The 14,201-nt window shown below is 38.6% G+C and overlaps 2 long non-coding RNA genes across 2 annotated transcripts; both read right to left on the minus strand.

Moving 5' to 3' along the window:
* Nucleotides 1-1,372: 1,372 nt before the first annotated feature.
* Nucleotides 1,373-4,435, minus strand: LOC146956035 (uncharacterized). The gene is made up of 2 exons (XR_015013545.1): nt 4,299-4,435; nt 1,373-1,635 (listed from the first exon to the last, which is right to left on the minus strand). It is a non-coding gene; the product is annotated as an uncharacterized LOC146956035 (long non-coding RNA).
* Nucleotides 4,436-7,997: 3,562 nt separating this feature from the next.
* On the minus strand, nt 7,998-11,060 carry LOC146956036 (uncharacterized). Its single transcript, XR_015013605.1, has 2 exons — nt 10,924-11,060; nt 7,998-8,260 (listed from the first exon to the last, which is right to left on the minus strand). It is a non-coding gene; the product is annotated as an uncharacterized LOC146956036 (long non-coding RNA).
* Between the last annotated feature and the right edge of the window lie 3,141 nt (nt 11,061-14,201).

The following is a 14,201-nucleotide window of genomic DNA, read 5'->3' on the forward strand; positions in this document are numbered from 1 at the left end:
GCATTGTTTTCAATAAACATTAATGGTTTACATTGCCAATTTCTAATTGAAGGGACAAAAGTCATCTAATGGAAACATAGGTTAATTGAAAAAAGTGAAATCACTTACAGAAGAGGAAAGAAAACACTGCCAAGTATGTTTCTAAATTTTAATTTAATATATTTTTCTTTCAAAATTCATTCATGACTAATATTCATGATACAACATTTACTTTCACCACTACGTTCATTCCTTCTATCTGTTTTTTAAATTAATTTCAGAAATAGTTCGACTTCCACTTCCGTGCAATAACATGACTACCATGGCGGAAATCGGGAAACCATCCATCAGAAAGAGAGAGATAGATAAAGAAGAAACATGAGAAGACAAGAATGATAGAGAGATGATGGGTTTACATGTTTATTAGAGAAACATTAATTTTTGTTTTGTATCAATGGTGACACAAGTTATTTGGGTTAACAGGCTTTTGAGAAAGGTGTTGAAGGTAGTGGATGTTAAAAGATTCTTTCTCAGCATTTCATGGTTCAGAGAAAAAAGTGTAAGGTTCTTATTGTAACAGCCCGATTTTCGCTAGATTTATTTTATTATTTATTTATGTGTGTTATATGTGCTCTTATGTGATTATTGCCTCTGTGGGTATTTTTGGTTGGGAATCATAAAATTCGGTATTAGAAGGGCATTTTAGTCATTTTGGACTTAGGAGAATTTTGGTCATTTTGAGAGCAGGGGTAATTTTGTAATTTTGCCGGAAGTTATTTTTAGTGCTTAGTAAGAGTATTATTTTACCAAGTTACTAGAAGCTGTAGTAATTATTTTATTTTACAGTTAAGTGACCGTTAGTGTCATATTTTACCGTTAAGTGAGTAGTAACATTTTTGAGGTTTAAATAGAAATGGGTTAGGCCCATTAAGGTTGTGAGATAAGCCCAATTAGGGGAGCCTATATAAACTAAATGTTAGAAGAGAAATAGGGTTTCCTTCACAACATTTTTCATTTGAGAAGAGAAGAGTTAGAGGCTAGAGGGAAGAACAAGAATAAGGGTTAGAGGCAAGAGGGGATTCATCATCTAGGAGCTAAATTGAAGCTTGGGTTAGAGATTCTTGTGCTAGAGGTAAGAGGGTTAGGTTTCAACCATAATTCCTAACTTTTTCTTTTTACCCATTTTTATGAAATTGATGAATGGATTTTAATTGGTGTAAATTCGTGCATGATTGTTGTTGTTATGTTTGAGAACATGATTTGTATGATAATTGTGTTGTTGTTGTTGAATTTGTATGTTGTAACACCCTATTTCTATTAAGTGGTAAAACGCGCGAATACATCAGAAATATTCTAGAAATAGATGCTACGTCTCCGAATAAACCACAATTCATACATGCATAAAGATCATGTTATACCACATAGCAGCGGAACATACAAATAATCATAAAACATCTTCAGATCTCAAATAACATACAATTGTATTCTCCAAATCCCAAATAACAGAATATATCAACAGCTCCAAGATAGATAGTCAATAAAGCAACATGCAAGAACTATCCTAGATCAGAGCCCTAATCTAGACACTTGCAAATAAAGAGGAACTCCACTCCTCGGCATCATCAAGCAAAACAGACTAAGCATCCTGCACGCCGTCTACCCATCCATACAGAGAGGTAGGCGGTCCACCACAGACCACTGAGGGTTAGCATTACATCATCATAATCCATAAAAGATTTAAACAAGAACATTGGAAATGAAAGATATATTCAAGAATACAAAATAACAAATCATACGTGTATTCACAGTATTCATGATTCTCATACCATTCAAACCATTTCATATCATCATTCCAAGTTCATATCAATAAGTGTATCATACACGTATCACATATACATAACCCTCCCTCCTAGAACACTAGCATCACATGATCATTATTATCCCTCATCACTTACATTTCAAGCTATCACATTATTATCATAGCATAGCATACATATTCAACCTCTAATCAAGTCATCAACAAAAGCTCATCATTTATCAACATCAATCAATGAAAACATTACTCACTTCATTACTCATCTAGCATGCTTATCTCAACAAGTACAATTCGTCATATCGAAGTTATAAGCAAGCCATCATCATTATCAAAGAACATCACCACATCATATATGTATATATACATATACAAATCTCACCTCATCATTATTATTAAAATAACCATCATCAATTGATTCACCAAGTGTATAAGCACAGACAATTAAGACATGCAATTAGAGCATAATACAATTAGTCACAACCATCCACAAAATTCACCAATGTACATATACACCAATCCACACAATCACAACATTCACCAAATTTCACCAATACACAAATTCACCAAGTCATATATTCAATTATGACACAACTCATCAATTATTCAAATGCATGCAATGTTCTAGACTCTTCTCTAGATGCATGTGGTACCAAAACACCTCAAGGTCGTCACCTTCGATGCAACAAAAACATCGTACTCACCTCAATTGGATATAAAATCCGCCACCATCAGTCTTGGATATAAAATCCACCACCATCAGTCATGAATGCATGAACATATGACTCAACTACAAATGCATATGTTCACACAAACAATAATCACCTCACCATCACCAATACTTGTATATATGCAATCATCAACAATTCACCACCAATTTAACATATATACAATCACCAAAAACATCCACAAATCAATCAACATATAATTGTCACATATATACATCATCAATCATCTCCACATAAATCAACATATAGTTGCCACATTTCCACACAATTCCTTACAATCCAAATAAAGGAACAATTATAACATATGATCACAAACATCATATTCATCACTCAACAACCATTCATACATCATCTCATAGTCATATTAATCTATTCATAAAGGGTTCATAAGCAATTGGCTCTCAAAACTCATTCTCAATCAAGTTCGTCTCCCAAAGTCACAACATTAAAAATAATTGGGCATTGAAGCCAAAATCGAGTAAACAAGTTTCAATGCCTCAACTAAGCATACCACTAGGCCACATATGAATGCAGTAGAGGATGCCTTGGCGTTTCACCGGCCAAACAGGACGAATTCATAAAAATCGCAAAGTTCGTCTCCCTTTAATCATTTTTCACAAAACTCTCATTTTCAAGCGAAACGAGCTAAGACTTGGTGGAACCAATCACAACTACTTTAAAAATCATATGAACAAGAGCCTAGGCCAATTACAAGAAATCAAGCATTAATTCAAAAATTAGCCTATGTTCGTTTAAGAAAATCCCAAGTTCACGTATTCCACAATTCCACCCAAAAGTCAAGTTAAACATGATTAAGACGTTGCACCGACTCTACAAGCCTTGCCTAAGCCTATATGACTTGTAGACTAAGCTTGCAATCCCTTATGCTCACAAAAGGTCACTTTTCAACACTTTTCCAAAAACCGAAACGACACAAATCCAAGTTCCAAACCATTTGAAAATTCGAACATTCAATAAAGTCAAATATGTTCCAGTTGAAAAGTAAACAGTACAAGAACACCTTCAAACAGTCGCTACGGACCCCTACACGACTGCCCCCGACCCCCCGAACACGGAACAACGGGTACGTTGCCCTGTGCAGGGCGCCTGGCGCCAGGAGTGTAGCGCCTAGCGCTAGCTCTCTGAGTGTGGGCGCCTAGCGCCCTAGCTCAGGCCCAGCGCTCCGCAACGTGCGTTTTCGCGCGTTTCGACCGCGGGTTTATGTCGTTTTCGCCCCAAAATCGGATGTTTAAAACCCTTCCATGTCAAAAGTGATCCGAGGCATAACCCGAGGCTCCAACACATCAAACTCACACGTTTCGTAGCATTTGAATAAGTTATACAAACCTTTGAAAATTCATTTTCTCAAAACAACAAGTTTTCTTCTCTAATCAAAACCAATTTTCACAACAACCATTTTCAACAACAACATAACAATTCTCATCACCAATTCACAATTAATGATACCCAATGTATCAAACCATCAACAACATGATTCAAATCATCAACAACAACAATTGAGCATGAATCCATTCATAATTCATCAACCACAACTTCACAATTCATCAATTTCATCCAAAAACATACTATGCTCATTTCTACTCATTTTGACATACAAATTCAACAACAACAACACAATTATCATACTAATCATGTTCTCAAACATAACAACAACAATTATGCACGAATTTACATCAATTAAAACCAATTCATCAATTTCATGAAAATGGGTAAAAGAGAAAAGTTATGAAATTATGAGTGAAGCCTAACCCTCTTACCTTAATTCTCCACAATCACTAGCTAGTGCCTCACTTTAGCTCCAACCCTTGATTCTCTAGCCTCTCCTAGCTCTCTCTAGTTACTTCTCTTCAAAACTCTTTTTCTCCTCTTGAGCTTTTCTCTCTAACTCTCTCTAATTGTGAAATGAAATGAAATGTTTGTAAGACCCCAATTTCACTACCAACTAGTGCTTATATAATCTCTACTCAATTGGGCTCAACTCACAATGTTTTAATGGGCCTAACCCATTTCTATTCTAACCCAAAATGTTACTACTCACTTAACGGTAAAATACAACGCTAACGGTCACTTAACGGTAATCTAAATAATTACCCCACTCTTCCAACACTTAGTAAAATAAAACCCTCACTAAGCACTAAAAATAACCTTCGGCAAAAATTACAAATTTACCCCTGCCCTCAAAATGACCAAAATACCCTTAAGTCCAAAATGACTAAAATACCCTTCTAACACCGAATTCTACGAATCCCAACCAAAAATACACACAGAGGCAATTAATCACATAAGAGCACATATAACAAACACAAATAAATAATTAAAATAAATCAAGCGAAAATCGGGTTGTTACAACTCTCCCCCCTAAAAAGAATTTTCGCCCTCGAAAATTACCTGAAGGAAACAACTCCGGATACGAAACCTTCATCCTACTCTCCGATTCCCAAGTGGCACTCTCACCCGTCGGTCCAACCCAAATCACTTTAACCAAAACGATCTCCTTGCCACGCAGACGCTTCACTTCACGATCCTCAATCCTAACTGGCCAAGCCTCAACGGTCAAATTATCTCTAACTTCCAAATCATCCACTTGGATCACATGAGACGCATCATACACATACTTCCGCAACTGAGACACATGAAACACATCATGAAGATTCGATAAAGATGGCGGTAACGCAATCCGATACGCTACAACCCCAACCTTCTCAACAATCTCAAACGGTCCAACAAAACGAGGAGTTAACTTCCGACACTTCAAAGCACGTCCAACACCGGTTACAGGATTCACTCTCAAAAACACATGATCAACAACCTGAAACTCAATATCCTTCCTCCTCTTATCATGATAACTCTTCTGTCTACTCTGAGACGCTTTCATCTTCTCTTGAATCATCTTAACCTTTTTCGTAGTTTCTTGCACCACTTCCGGTCCCAACAAGGCATTCTCTCCTGACTCATACCAACACAACGGCGTCCTACATCTTCGACCATACAAAGCTTCAAACGGCGCCATTCCGATACTAGAATGAAAACTGTTGTTGTAAGTAAACTCAATCAACGGTAAACATTCAACCCAACTGACACCTTGTTCTAAAACACAAGCCCTCAACAAATCTTCCAAACTCTAAATAGTCCTCTCCGTCTGACCATCAGTCTGGGGATGATAAGCAGAACTCAACCTCAACTTAGTTCCCAAAGCATCTTGCAAACTCTCCCAAAACTTAGAAGTAAACCTCGGATCCCGATCCGACACAATACTAGAAGGAATACCATGCAATCTAACAATCTGCTCAATGTAGATCTCGGCCAACTTCGCCACAGACATATCGGTCTTGATAGGAACAAAATGTGCCGACTTCGTCAACCGATCAAAAATCACCCAAATAGAATCAAAACCCTTAACAGTCTTCGGCAACGCTCCAACAAAGTCCATTGATATACTATCCCACTTCCACTCTGGCACAAACAACGGTTGCATCAAACCCGACGGTTTCTGATGTTCAATCTTAGACTTCTGACAAACCAAATAAGCATACACAAACTCTGCAATCTCTTTCTTCATTCCAGGCCACCAAAACAACCTCTTCAAATCTTGATACATCTTAGTCGCTCCTGGATGAATACTCAAACTACTTCTATGACCTTCTTCCAAAATCTATTTCTTAAGCTCAAGTACACTTGGCACACAAACACGATCACGAAACATCAAAACACCGTTCTCATCCAATCTAAAGGCACCACCTTTGCCTTGATTAACCAACACCACTCGATCTACAAGTCCCAAATCTTCCTTCTGACCATTCTTGATCCCCTCCAGAATATTACTTGTCAGCTTCAACATTCCCAACCTCACACCATCCGGCGTTAACTCACTAACCAAACTCAAGTCTCGAAATTGCTCAATCAACTCCAACTCTTTCACCATCAAAGCAGACATATGCAACGACTTCCTACTCTAAGCATCAGCAACAACATTGGCCTTTCCAGGATGATAGCTCAACTGGAAGTCAAAATCCTTAAGATACTCCAACCATCTCCTCTGCCTCATATTCAACTCCTTTTTGGTCAAACAAGTACTTCAAACTCTTATGGTCACTGAACACTTCAAACTTAGAACCATACAGATAATGCCTCCAAATCTTCAACACATACACAACAACCGCTAATTCCAAGTCATGAGTCGGATAATTCTTCTCATGCACTTTCAACTGCCTTGAAGCATAAGCCACAACCTGGCGATTCTGCATAAGCACACCACCAAGACCCATCTTAGAAGCATCATAATACACCACAAACGATTCCTTTGGATTCGACAAAATCAACACTGGAGCTGACGTCAACCTCTTCTTCAACTCTTGGAAACTCTTCTCACACTTAGCATCCCAAACATAAGCTTGTCCTTTCCGAGTCAACTGCGTCAATGGCAACGCCAACTTAGAGAATCCCTCAATGAACCTCCGATAGTAACCTGCCAATCCATGAAAGCTTCTAACCTCAAAAACGGACTTAGGTGATTCCCACTGCAACACTGCATTAACCTTCGACGGATCCACGACAATACCACCTTTAGAAATCACATGACCAAGGAAACTCACTTCCCGCAACCAAAACTCACACTTCGACAACTTAGCAAACAACCTATTCTCCTTCAAGACTCCCAACACAATCCTCAAATGCTTGGCATGCTCTTCTTCAGACCTCGAATACACCTAAATATCATCTATGAACACCACCACAAAACGGTCCAGAAAAGGATGAAATATCCTATTCATATATTCCATGAAGACACCTGACGCATTAGACACTCCAAATGGCATCACAGAATACTCATAGTGTCCATACCTCGTTCTGAACGCAGTTTTGGATATATCTTCCGCCTTCACTCTAATCTGATGATATCCTGATCTCAAATCAATCTTGCTAAACACTTCCGCGCCAACCAACTGATCCATCAAATCATCAATCCTCGGAAGCGGATACCGATTCTTGATTGTCACCTTGTTCAATTGCCGATAATCCACACACAAGATCCAACTCAAAATCAACAGGAACCTTAACACAAACCACAACCAACTGAGCCTCTGCAGCCAAAGATACCTTCCCTTGCCAGACCAACAAACTAGAAGCAACCTGCTACTCCCCCACTACGCTCAAACCCACCTAAAAGAACGGAACAACACAACAAGTACCGACAGTACTTCCATACATGTCGCATACAAACAGGAAAAACAACCAACAGATAAGGACAACAGCACAACAACCAAGTATCGAAGGTAACTCATTACCATTCACATACTAACAGGGTAAATCAACAAACACTAGTCTACTAGTCTGGACAAGACTGACCACGGCTCTGATACCAACTTGTAACACCCTATTTCTATTAAGCGGTAAAACGCGTGAATACATCAGAAATATTCTAGAAATAGATGCTACGTCTATGAATAAACCACAATTCATACATGCATAAAGATCATGTTATACCACATAGCAACGGAACATACAAATAATCATAAAACATCTTCAGATCTCAAATAACATACAATTGTATTCTCCAAATCCCAAATAACAGAATATATCAACAGCTCCAAGATACATAGTCAATAAAGCAACATGCAAGAACTATCCTAGATCAGAGCCCTAATCTAGACACTTGCAAATAAAGAGGAACTCCACTCCTCGGCATCATCAAGCAAAACAGACTAAGCATCCTGCACGCCGTCTACCCATCCATACAGAGAGGTAGGCGGTCCACCACAGACCACTGAGGGTTAGCATTACATCATCATAATCCATAAAAGATTTAAACAAGAACATTGGAAATGAAAGATATATTCAAGAATACAAAATAACAAATCATACGTGTATTCACAGTATTCATGATTCTCATACCATTCAAACCATTTCATATCATCATTCCAAGTTCATATCAATAAGTGTATCATACACGTATCACATATACATAACCCTCCCTCCTAGAACACTAGCATCACATGATCATTATTATCCCTCATCACTTACATTTCAAGCTATCACATTATTATCATAGCATAGCATACATATTCAACCTCTAATCAAGTCATCAACAAAAGCTCATCATTTATCAACATCAATCAATGAAAACATTACTCACTTCATTACTCATCTAGCATGCTTATCTCAACAAGTACAATTCGTCATATCGAAGTTATAAGCAAGCCATTATCATTATCAAAGAACATCACCACATCATATATGTATATATACATATACAAATCTCACCTCATCATTATTATTAAAATAACCATCATCAATTGATTCACCAAGTGTATAAGCACAAACAATTAAGACATGCAATTAGAGCATAATACAATTAGTCACAACCATCCACAAAATTCACCAATGTACATATACACCAATCCACACAATCACAACATTCACCAAATTTCACCAATACACAAATTCACCAAGTCATATATTCAATTATGACACAACTCATCAATTATTCAAATGCATGCAATGTTCTAGACTCTTCTCTAGATACATGTGGTACCAAAACACCTCAAGGTCGTCACCTTCGATGCAACAAAAACATCGTACTCACCTCAATTGGATATAAAATCCGCCACCATCAGTCTTGGATATAAAATCCACCACCATCAGTCATGAATGCATGAACATATGACTCAACTACAAATGCATATGTTCACACAAACAATAATCACCTCACCATCACCAATACTTGTATATATGCAATCATCAACAATTCACCACCAATTTAACATATATACAATCACCAAAAACATCCACAAATCAATCAACATATAATTGTCACATATATACATCATCAATCATCTCCACATAAATCAACATATAGTTGCCACATTTCCACATAATTCCTTACAATCCAAATAAAGGAACAATTATAACATATGATCACAAACATCATATTCATCACTCAACAACCATTCATACATCATCTCATAGTCATATTAATCTATTCATAAAGGGTTCATAAGCAATTGGCTCTCAAAACTCATTCTCAATCAAGTTCGTCTCCCAAAGTCACAACATTAAAAATAATTGGGCATTGAAGCCAAAATCGAGTAAACAAGTTTCAATGCCTCAACTAAGCATACCACTAGGCCACATATGAATGCAGTAGAGGATGCCTTGGCGTTTCACCGGCCAAACACGACGAATTCATAAAAATCGCAAAGTTCGTTTCCCTTTAATCATTTTTCACAAAACTCTCATTTTCAAGCGAAACGAGCTAAGACTTGGTGGAACCAATCACAACTACTTTAAAAATCATATGAACAAGAGCCTAGGCCAATTACAAGAAATCAAGCATTAATTCAAAAATTAGCCTATGTTCGTTTAAGAAAATCCCAAGTTCACGTATTCCACAATTCCACCCAAAAGTCAAGTTAAACATGATTAAGACGTTGCACCGACTCTACAAGCCTTGCCTAAGCCTATATGACTTGTAGATTAAGCTTGCAATCCCTTATGCTCACAAAAGGTCACTTTTCAACACTTTTCCAAAAACCGAAACGACACAAATCCAAGTTCCAAACCATTTGAAAATTCGAACATTCAATAAAGTCAAATATGTTCCAGTTGAAAAGTAAACAGTACAAGAACACCTTCAAACAGTCGCTACGGACCCCTACACGACTGCCCCCGACCCCCCGAACACGGAACAACGGGTACGTTGCCCTGTGCAGGGCGCCTGGCGCCAGGAGTGTAGCGCCTAGCGCTAGCTCTCTGAGTGTGGGCGCCTAGCGCCCTAGCTCAGGCCCAGCGCTCCGCAACGTGCGTTTTCGCGCGTTTCGGCCGCGGGTTTATGTCGTTTTCGCCCCAAAATCGGATGTTTAAAACCCTTCCATGTCAAAAGTGATCCGAGGCATAACCCGAGGCTCCAACACATCAAACTCACACGTTTCGTAGCATTTGAATAAGTTATACAAACCTTTGAAAATTCATTTTCTCAAAACAACAAGTTTTCTTCTCTAATCAAAACCAATTTTCACAACAACCATTTTCAACAACAACATAACAATTCTCATCACCAATTCACAATTAATGATACCCAATGTATCAAACCATCAACAACATGATTCAAATCATCAACAACAACAATTGAGCATGAATCCATTCATAATTCATCAACCACAACTTCACAATTCATCAATTTCATCCAAAAACATACTATGCTCATTTCTACTCATTTTGACATACAAATTCAACAACAACAACACAATTATCATACTAATCATGTTCTCAAACATAACAACAACAATTATGCACGAATTTACATCAATTAAAACCAATTCATCAATTTCATGAAAATGGGTAAAAGAGAAAAGTTATGAAATTATGAGTGAAGCCTAACCCTCTTACCTTAATTCTCCACAATCACTAGCTAGTGCCTCACTTTAGCTCCAACCCTTGATTCTCTAGCCTCTCCTAGCTCTCTCTAGTTACTTCTCTTCAAAACTCTTTTTCTCCTCTTGAGCTTTTCTCTCTAACTCTCTCTAATTGTGAAATGAAATGAAATGTTTGTAAGACCCCAATTTCACTACCAACTAGTGCTTATATAATCTCTACTCAATTGGGCTCAACTCACAATGTTTTAATGGGCCTAACCCATTTCTATTCTAACCCAAAATGTTACTACTCACTTAACGGTAAAATACAACGCTAACGGTCACTTAACGGTAATCTAAATAATTACCCCACTCTTCCAACACTTAGTAAAATAAAACCCTCACTAAGCACTAAAAATAACCTTCGGCAAAAATTACAAATTTACCCCTGCCCTCAAAATGACCAAAATACCCTTAAGTCCAAAATGACTAAAATACCCTTCTAACACCGAATTCTACGAATCCCAACCAAAAATACACACAGAGGCAATTAATCACATAAGAGCACATATAACAAACACAAATAAATAATTAAAATAAATCAAGCGAAAATCGGGTTGTTACAACTCTCCCCCCTAAAAAGAATTTTCGCCCTCGAAAATTACCTGAAGGAAACAACTCCGGATACGAAACCTTCATCCTACTCTCCGATTCCCAAGTGGCACTCTCACCCGTCGGTCCAACCCAAATCACTTTAACCAAAACGATCTCCTTGCCACGCAGACGCTTCACTTCACGATCCTCAATCCTAACTGGCCAAGCCTCAACGGTCAAATTATCTCTAACTTCCAAATCATCCACTTGGATCACATGAGACGCATCATACACATACTTCCGCAACTGAGACACATGAAACACATCATGAAGATTCGATAAAGATGGCGGTAACGCAATCCGATACGCTACAACCCCAACCTTCTCAACAATCTCAAACGGTCCAACAAAACGAGGAGTTAACTTCCGACACTTCAAAGCACGTCCAACACCGGTTACAGGATTCACTCTCAAAAACACATGATCAACAACCTGAAACTCAATATCCTTCCTCCTCTTATCATGATAACTCTTCTGTCTACTCTGAGACGCTTTCATCTTCTCTTGAATCATCTTAACCTTTTTCGTAGTTTCTTGCACCACTTCCGGTCCCAACAAGGCACTCTCTCCTGACTCATACCAACACAACGGCGTCCTACATCTTCGACCATACAAAGCTTCAAACGGCGCCATTCCGATACTAGAATGAAAACTGTTGTTGTAAGTAAACTCAATCAACGGTAAACATTCAACCCAACTGACACCTTGTTCTAAAACACAAGCCCTCAACAAATCTTCCAAACTCTAAATAGTCCTCTCTGTCTGACCATCAGTCTGGGGATGATAAGCAGAACTCAACCTCAACTTAGTTCCCAAAGCATCTTGCAAACTCTCCCAAAACTTAGAAGTAAACCTCGGATCCCGATCCGACACAATACTAGAAGGAATACCATGCAATCTAACAATCTGCTCAATGTAGATCTCGGCCAACTTCGCCACAGACATATCGGTCTTGATAGGAACAAAATGTGCCGACTTCGTCAACCGATCAAAAATCACCCAAATAGAATCAAAACCCTTAACAGTCTTCGGCAACGCTCCAACAAAGTCCATTGATATACTATCCCACTTCCACTCTGGCACAAACAACGGTTGCATCAAACCCGACGGTTTCTGATGTTCAATCTTAGACTTCTGACAAACCAAATAAGCATACACAAACTCTGCAATCTCTTTCTTCATTCCAGGCCACCAAAACAACCTCTTCAAATCTTGATACATCTTAGTCGCTCCTGGATGAATACTCAAACTACTTCTATGACCTTCTTCCAAAATCTATTTCTTAAGCTCAAGTACACTTGGCACACAAACACGATCACGAAACATCAAAACACCGTTCTCATCCAATCTAAAGGCACCACCTTTGCCTTGATTAACCAACACCACTCGATCTACAAGTCCCAAATCTTCCTTCTGACCATTCTTGATCCCCTCCAGAATATTACTTGTCAGCTTCAACATTCCCAACCTCACACCATCCGGCGTTAACTCACTAACCAAACTCAAGTCTCGAAATTGCTCAATCAACTCCAACTCTTTCACCATCAAAGCAGACATATGCAACGACTTCCTACTCAAAGCATCAGCAACAACATTGGCCTTTCCAGGATGATAGCTCAACTGGAAGTCAAAATCCTTAAGATACTCCAACCATCTCCTCTGCCTCATATTCAACTCCTTTTTGGTCAATCAAGTACTTCAAACTCTTATGGTCACTGAACACTTCAAACTTAGAACCATACAGATAATGCCTCCAAATCTTCAACACATACACAACAACCGCTAATTCCAAGTCATGAGTCGGATAATTCTTCTCATGCACTTTCAACTGCCTTGAAGCATAAGCCACAACCTGGCGATTCTGCATAAGCACACCACCAAGACCCATCTTAGAAGCATCACAATACACCACAAACGATTCCTTTGGATTCGACAAAATCAACACTGGAGCTGACGTCAACCTCTTCTTCAACTCTTGGAAACTCTTCTCACACTTAGCATCCCAAACATAAGCTTGTCCTTTCCGAGTCAACTGCGTCAATGGCAACGCCAACTTAGAGAATCCCTCAATGAACCTCCGATAGTAACCTGCCAATCCATGAAAGCTTCTAACCTCAAAAACGGACTTAGGTGATTCCCACTGCAACACTGCATTAACCTTCGACGGATCCACGACAATACCACCTTTAGAAATCACATGACCAAGGAAACTCACTTCCCGCAACCAAAACTCACACTTCGACAACTTAGCAAACAACCTATTCTCCTTCAAGACTCCCAACACAATCCTCAAATGCTTGGCATGCTCTTCTTCAGACCTCGAATACACCTAAATATCATCTATGAACACCACCACAAAACGGTCCAGAAAAGGATGAAATATCCTATTCATATATTCCATGAAGACACCTGACGCATTAGACACTCCAAATGGCATCACAGAATACTCATAGTGTCCATACCTCGTTCTGAACGCAGTTTTGGATATATCTTCCGCCTTCACTCTAATCTGATGATATCCTGATCTCAAATCAATCTTGCTAAACACTTCCGCGCCAACCAACTGATCCATCAAATCATCAATCCTCGGAAGCGGATACCGATTCTTGATTGTCACCTTGTTCAATTGCCGATAATCCACACACAAGATCCAACTCA

Source organism: Medicago sativa, chromosome 1 (assembly GCF_051527215.1).
Source record: "Medicago sativa cultivar Bolivia chromosome 1, Bolivia_mono, whole genome shotgun sequence".
NCBI lineage: Eukaryota > Viridiplantae > Streptophyta > Magnoliopsida > Fabales > Fabaceae > Medicago > Medicago sativa.